General features: G+C 39.2%; 1 pseudogene; it reads left to right on the top strand.

The window, feature by feature from the left end:
* The first annotated feature begins 7,150 nt into the window (after nucleotides 1-7,150).
* Nucleotides 7,151-7,646, top strand: LOC121438533 (annotated as a pseudogene).
* The last annotated feature ends 958 nt before the right edge of the window (nucleotides 7,647-8,604 follow it).

The following is an 8,604-nucleotide window of genomic DNA, read 5'->3' as shown; positions in this document are numbered from 1 at the left end:
TGTATGAGCTACACATGCAGGACCTGAAGAAATATCACTACTGAAGTTGCCAAAAATATGACTACTGAAATTGCCAAAAGAAGGTGAGACAGTCCATAAGGTTTCTGCTTCATGAAAGAGTCTGCCAGATATTCTGTAGGATACAAAAGAAAGTAACTGACATACTGCCAATACAGGTAAAATGGTCTTTCAAAATTCCTGATTCTTGGTAAAGTCTGCTGGATACTATTGTCTTGTGGGCTGAAGATGGATGCTGCAATGTTACAGAAAACTTTGGGTGAATTTTCAGGTGGTTAGATGTCTCCATCAGTTCTAGTTTTGGAAGTTGCTTTCACTGTACTTCTTGTTAATTTAGGCAATATTTTATCCTTCTGGGGTCTTTAATGGAGTTGAAGATTAGGTAGTTATAATTAGAGTTTTCTTTAGTTAGAGTAAAAGATAAAGTAGATATAAATATTGTAGCTATAATTCTTGCTTGATACTTGTTTTGTTCTATGTAATTTTACTATGCTAAAGTTAAAAACTTCCTGTTTATTTAGACAGAAAAACAGAGGTGATGTGGGATTCCTCTATGTATCCTGTCAATGCTATTGGTTAATAAAGACGCTTTTTGGACCTATAGCATTTCAGAATATAACTAGGTATAAAAACTAAACTAAATGCTCAGAGAAAGAAGGCAGAGTCAATGAGATGCCATGTAGCCGCCAGAGGAGACAGATGCCTGGACTTTGCCTAGTAAGCCATGGCCACCTGACAACATACAGCTGAACAGATACAGGTTGGTTTGAGATATAAGAGCTAGCCAATAAGAAATGTGAGCTAATAGGTCAAGCAGTGTTGTAATAATACCATGTCTGTGTGATTATTTTGGGTCTGGCCAGCTGGGAAACAAATAACCAGCCTTTGCCAACACACAATTCATTGCAGACCTCAAAAGAACAATACTCAACTTCATACAGAAGACCAAAAATCCCAGGATGGCCAAGACAATCTAGGAAAATGAAAGAACTTCCAGAGACATCACCATCCCTAATAACAAGCTCTATTATTGAGCTACAGTAATTGACATTCCATAAATTCATGTAATTAATTTTAGTCACCTGCACTCTCTCCTTTCTCATCTTGTGCCTCTCTTGTGAAAAGTCTTATTTTCTTCAACATGTTCTGCTCCTATATCTGTGTCTCTATTTTTTGTAAACAATTGAATTTAATTAGAATTTCATGATTGAGAGTGGGTGGTGGTGGTGTCAACTTACCACTTAGCCATACCTGGTGTTAGCTATGTCACTGAGGAAATTAGTGCCCTATTTCCCAAACACCATTATTCACCAATTATTTTTCAGAAGTCTCATGCCTCTGGCTCTGATTATGATGAAGGAATATTTCTAGGTATCTGCTAAAATCAGTTTATAAGATTAATTTACAGAAATACAAGTAAATGTATTGAAATGAAACTGAGGATTGTAGACACATATATACAGCCATAACATTTATAAGAGAGGTCATTTGTGTCACCAATCATGGAACTCCAGTACAATATTTATGTACAGAAAGAGAAAAGAGCTATTTGTTCAGTACTTATTGGGATGCAAACACAGTAAATACATGAGGTAGATATAGAGACATATACAGTGGTAAGAACAGAGTTGGAGAGTTGACACATACACAGCTAAAGTGAGGTACTAGATCTAAAGCTCTATAGCACTGAAGATAACTAGAATTTAAAGAAATTAATTGTATATTATGTAAGAACCAATTGAATAAAATTAAAATTGTGTTTAACATTATTTTTATTAAAAATGAAAAGCAAATTATATTTTCATAACCCATAAATATGGACACATGTTTAATGGCCATTACTGAAAAGATCATACTTATAGGAATATTCATATTCCAGGATGGCACAAGAGTGAGTGGTCCATTGAATGTTAGCTGTGCTTTATTCTGTCATTTTAATTTCACTCTGAAGACTATCTGAATAAGGATGTGCTACTGCATCAATTATGACATTTGACACCTGTGCCTCTGGGTATCAACTTAGGAGAAAATGTTCTGGCTAGACAGGGTTCAGTATCTATGAGTGATCTGTATCTCTGTTTCAATTCAATATTCTTTATGAAAGACTTATCTTATACAATTCTGTATAAGCTGAAGATTATACAGGGATGAGCTATTTTATCCCACAATGACATTAGCACATATAATAAAAAATTCAGTCCTAAATTTAGTAGGGACCACAATGATATTAAATAATAAACAGGAGACAGCTGAAGCACAGTACTATGAATCTTGACCATTGTGTAGCCCAGAAGAATCAAGCACAATATGAAACTAAGATTCTAAACTCATTACTATATCAAACACTAATTAGTGTAGAAGACTGAATTTGCATACATGAGATCAAACTAAAGAAATAGAACTATGAGGACACTGTCTAGGGGATTCCTCAGTGTCTTCGTTGATATCCAAGAAACACAAAACCAGCTTTTCAACAGTGATTCTGACTTTCTGTGTTTTTCTTTTTGTGTGAAGTTAGTGGAACACAGGCACCTCATAGGGAATACTCAACTTTTTCTATCAAGCAAGGCCATGAAATGCACAGTACTGCATATTTTGCAGTATGTACAAAATTAACTACAGAAGAAACACATTATCATTGTGTAAAATTATGACTACAAGCTTGCCAAAGTAATCAACCAATATCTGATATGACTTAAAACCCACTATATGAGATGGAGCCCACATTTGATGCTGTGTGGGTGACCAGGAACCTGAGACTAGATTCCCAAGGGAGATGGGGTAAAACCCATTGTTTTTGTCCTACCAAAGATATTTAACAGTAAAATGACTTACAGTGACATTCTGTTATACTCATATATCCATGTCTCACTAAGTCATCACGATAGAAGCACCCTCCTACAGCAGATAGAAAGAAATACAGAGAACTACAGTCAGATAATAAGCAGAGAATAAGAAATATTTGAAAACTAGGCCGTAAAAAGGATTTTTCCTTGAAATCCCTACTCTAAATGTTTAGGAAATCCTGAAGAAGAGGAGGGGCATAGAATATAAAAGTCACAGGGAATTGGGGAGCACCGAGGATAAAGGCCTTCTAAACACAAGAGGACAGACAAACATATGAATTCAAAGAACCCAAGGCAGCATGCACTGGGCCTAGAAGTTTCTGAATCTTTTGCAGCCTTAGAAGGGGAAGTAGACACATGACCTACAACTAAACCAGAGCCATCTCTAATTCATCACTACATGCAAATGAAAATTGACTTTTCTTCAAGGGAGTCTCCCTTGGAAAACAAGCTACTCTTAATGGCAGGCCCCATGTTCAGCAGTTGATGGCCAACAGAAAACAAACTCATCTTTAGAGCTTCCTTATCATATATCATGTCAGGGATTTTTCTTTTTTGGTTTTTGTTTTTTCTCTCTCCCTTCCTCCCTCCTCCCCTCTCTTAGTCTCTCTCTCTCTCTCTCTCTCTCTCTCTCTCTCTCTTTCTCAATCTCTCTCCTTCTCTCTCTGTCTTTCTTTCTATATATCTGTATCTCTCCCATTGATCCTTGGCACACATGGCTTCTGGATTTGTGTTTTCACATTATTCCCAAATGTACTAGCTATTTTGTCTCTGTGTATATATCTGGTTTTTGTGCCTTTCTTGTGCTGCTTTTCTGTCTAATTCCAATGTGTTTTTCCTTATATTTCTTTTTTTTTATTTTTTATTATCATACTTTAGTATCCAGGTTTGTTTTTTTTATAATGAGACAAAGAAAGGCCCAGAAAAGGGGAGGTGGGGAGGATCTTTTTTCTTGATATTTATTTATTTATTTTTCTTTTTATTATTATTATTATCATCATTACAAATTTTCACCTCCTCCCTTCCTCCCACTTCCCTCCCCGTCTCCCCATTCCCTCCCCCCCCAGTCCAAAAATCAGTCAGGGTTCCCTATCCTGTGGAAAGTCCAAGGTCCTCCCCCCTCCATCCAGGTCTAGGAAGTTGAGGATCCAAACAGACTAGGTTCCCACAAACTCAGTACATAGAGTAGAATCAAAACTCAGTACTTTTGTCCTTGGCTTCTCAGTCAACCCTCCATGTCAACCACATTTAGAGAGTCCGGTTTTATCACATGCTCCATCAGTCCCAGTCCAGCTGGCCTTGGTGAATTCCCATTAGATCGGCCCTACCATCACAGTGGATGAGCGCACCCCTCACGGCCCTGACCTCCTTGCTCATGCTCTCTCTCCTTCTGCTCCTCATTTGGACCTTGAAAGCTCAGTCCAGTGATCCAATGTGGGTCTCTGTCTCTATCTCCATCCATCGCCAGATGAAGGTTCTATGGTGATATGCAAAATATTCATTAGTGTGGCTATAGTACGGGGCCAGTTCAGGCGCCCTCTCCTCAGCTGCTCAAAGAACAAGCTGGAGACATCTCCTTGGACACCTGGGAACCCCTCTAGAGTCCAGTCTCTTTCCAACCCTCAAATGGCTCCCTTAATTAAAATATATACTTCCCTGCTCCCATATCTACTCCTCCTCCATCCCAACTGTCCAAGTCCCCCAAGTTCTCACCATTCTCCCCTTCTCACTTCTCTCTCCCCATCTCCCCTTACCTTGTCCCACCCCCACCCCCAAGCTCTCAATTTTTGCCTGGAAATCTTGTATACTTCCAATATCCAGGAAGATAACCACATTTTTTTTTGCGGGGTACACCTCCTAAAATAATAATTTTATATACTTTTAGAATTTTCATACCTATATATTTTACACAGTTGTGGTAGGAGCGGTGGGCTACGTTCCTGGCTCCCGGCAGCCCGCACAGCTAGCATTATCTGAAATAATTACACAGAAACTGTATTCTTTTAAACACTGCCTGGCCCATTAGCTTCAGCCTCTTATTGGCTAGCTCTTACATATTGATCTAACCCATTTCTAATATTCTGTGTAGCACCACGAGCTGGCTTACCAGGAAAGATCTTAACCTGCGTCTTCCTAGAGTGGGAGAATCATGGCAACTCATTGACTCAGCTTCTTTCTCCCAGCATTCTGTTCTGTTTACTCCACCCACCTAACGGTTGGCCTATCAAATGGGCCTAGGCAGTTTCTTTATTAATTAACCAAAGAAAACAACAGATTAGAAAGAAATCACTCCCACATCAGTACACTGTACATATGTCCCCTATAATGTCTACGGATGGAGGAAGGTCATTGGCTAATAAAGAAACTGCCTTGGCCCATTTTACAGGTTAGAATATAGGTGGGTGGAGTAAACAGAAAAGAATGCTGGGAGGAAGAGAAAGTGAGCTCAGACTCGATAGCTCTGGAGCAGACACAATGAAGCTCCAACCCATGATGGATGTAGGCTAGAATCTTCCCAGTAAGCGCACCTTGGAATGCTATACACATTAATAGAAATGGGTAGTCAAGATGTAAGAATTAGCCAGTAAGAAGCTAGAGCTAATGGGCCAAGCAGTGTTTAAAAGAATACAATTTGTGGGTTGTTATTTTGGGGTATAAGCTAGCAAGGCGGCCAGGAGCCGGGCTGTGGGAAGAGGCCCGCAGCTCCCTCAACAGTCTACCCTTTCTTTTCTTGATATTCCTGTTTTTCCTATATTCTGCTAGACAGTTTCATTTTAAGTTGTTAGATATTTGCACAAATAGTTCTATATACTTATTCAATATATAAAACTGCTTAGAGTTTCATATATTATCTGTATTTCAGAGATAATCTTATTTCATAAGTTACATAGATTTTTCTAAAGTCGATATAAGTTCCTTATTTTTTCAGACAACCTATTCCCTTTTCATCACATATATAGCCATGCTTTCTTGCTGTAATCATCTGCTGACAGATATGATGTTTATTTCCGTTGTAATATGAGCGGCGGGCTACGTTCCTGGCACCCGGCCACCCGCATGGCTAGCTTATGCCCCGAAATAATTACACGGAAACTGTATTCTTTTAAACACTGCCTGGCCCATTAGTTTCAGCTTCTTAACCCATTTCTAATAATCTATGTAACACCACGAGGTGCACTTACCAGGAAAGATCTTAACCTGTGTCTGTCTGAAGTGGGAGAACCATGGTGACTCACTTACTCAGATTCTTTCTCCCAGCATTCTGTTCTGTTTACTCCACCTACCTAATTTTATGTCCTATTAAAGAGCCAAGGCAATCTCTTTATTTAACCAATGAAATTAACACAAGCCAGAAGACTCTCCCCCATCAATTTCCATAAGTTATGGTGGATAGTGCTGCATTAAAACATTAATGTGCAAATATTTCTGAAGTATGTTCCTTTAGGTCATTTCATTGAGATTTTGATGCAACCTTCTGCTATGGAAATACTAAATGTATGTATCTAAAAGTAGGCTTTTATGTCTCAAAATTTAGCAAATTTTGAAATTTTCACTTACCACCACCATCATCATAACCATCTTCTGTAAATCAATCTGACAAATTTGTCACAAAGTGAAGCAACTGCCTCAGGTCAGAAATCTATTGAAATCTTATATCCTGATGTTACACCCACAATATCTGTAGAGCTGAGGGAATGTTGGGAGCTGTATTTCTTCAGACAGGATTAGGAGTTAATGTCACCATCCTGTTGCTTGACTCAAGGGTCCCCTACCTCCTTCTCACTGGACTATGTCCTTAATTAAGAAGTTCCCTCTGAGGGCTGGAGAGATGGCTCAGAGGTTAAGGGCATTGCCTGCTCTTCCAGAGGTTCTCAGTTCAATTCCCTGCAAGTACATGGCGGCTCACAACCATTTGTAATGAGCTTTGGTGCCCTCTTCTGGCCTGAGGGCATACACACACAGATGGAATATTGTATACATAATAAATAAATATTTTTTTTTTAAAAAAGCCGGGCAGTGGTGGTGCACGCCTTTAATCCCAGCACTCAGGAGGCAGAGGCAGGCGGATCTCTGTGAGTTCTATGCCAGCCTGGTCTACAAGAGCTAGTTCCAGGACAGGAACAAAAAAAGCTGAGGAGAAACCCTGTCTCGAAAAAAAAAAAAGTTCCCTCTTCTTGAATATGAAAATTACCCAGTTTATTTTAGTAAATACAGCGATGTCCAAATCCCAGAATGACATATGATCAGTGTCTTCTCCATAGTCACTGAGCACACAGGTCCTCACCATGGGATGGAGCTGTATCATTCTCTTCCTTTTGTCAGTAATTACAGGTAAGAGGTTTCCAATTCCAAACCTGAGAAGAAGACAGGGACTGAGGTGACAAGGTCTCTCACAGTCCACTCGGTCCTTTCTTCACAGGTGTCCTCTCCCACCTTCATCAGTCAGGGCCTGAACTGGAGAAACCAGGGGCTTCAGTGAAAATGTCCTTCAAGGTTTCAGGCTACACCTTCACTAGCTACCTTATTAGCTGGGTGAAGCAGAGGCCTGAACAGGGCCTGAAGTAGATTGGATGGATTGATCCTGAATTTGGTATTACTAACTACAATGAGAAGTTCCAGGGCAAGGTCACACTGACTACAGACAAATCCTCCAGCACAGCCTACATGGAGCTCAGCAGCCTGACATCTGAAGACTCTGCAGTTTATTATTGTGCAAGACACAATGTTGCAAACACATTCGGAGTGTGTCAGAAACCCTGGAGGAGCAGGAAGTTGCCATGAGACTGAGATGACAGAGAAGATTAGCCTTAAGACATTCACAAAACCGATCATTCTGAATGTTGCTTTGTCTGTTGCTTTTTTAACAACTTTTCACAATTACACATGTGAATGAAGCAATGCTGATTTTGGATGACTAGTGTACAGCATACCTAGACAATTGCTTCACCAATGACCACAACCATTGACATGTTTCTTCATTAATAAAATAATGAAAAGTGAAAACTGTGACATGAAGCGTGATAAAAATTTCCATCTCTGGATTCTAAAAGACTGGGACATTTAGAGGGGTTGATTTTTATAAATTAAAATATGAATTCATATTAAAGTATGAATTTGAGCAGTAAAGTCCAAATAATAACATCTTAGAAAACAAAACTTTTTTGGAGTCTTAAATACTATATGATTTAGGTTTATTCTTAACTCTGGCTGTGTGGTCCAACAGAAGTTCCACTCTCAGGATATAAGATATGTAATAATATCACTGCCACATAAGTATAATTCCTCTAAGATGGTCAAGACTATCATTAATTTACTTTTCACAAAAATCATTAATCAAATCAGTGAATATACCTGTCAATTGCGGTTGGTTCTGAGATCATACATTATTCCCTGGTCCTATATTTACTTCCTTCCCTGGCTCAGGAATCTGCCTCATAGTCTCAAGCCTTTATAGAACATAGAACTATACTGATACATCATCATTTCTCACAGGCCATTGGATATCAACCTGGTGGTCACCATTGTTCTACAGTGTGTTTGGATTTTTGCATGGTAGAGTACTTGGAGACATTATCAATCAGTTGTGATGTCTATCAATTCACTTCACTGCTAGAGTTTTTGAAAAACACCAAAGAAAAGACTGTGTTTGGCGGCAGATGCGGCACAGACGCGGGATGGTCCAGGCATGAAACAGTGAAGCCCACACTGTGAGCAGATCATCCCACTACAATTAAACCAA

Source organism: Microtus oregoni, unplaced genomic scaffold, assembly GCF_018167655.1.
Source record: "Microtus oregoni isolate MIOR12 unplaced genomic scaffold, Mior012 000056F_ref0000123, whole genome shotgun sequence".
NCBI lineage: Eukaryota > Metazoa > Chordata > Mammalia > Rodentia > Cricetidae > Microtus > Microtus oregoni.
This window is presented reverse-complemented; position numbering and strand designations above follow the sequence as displayed.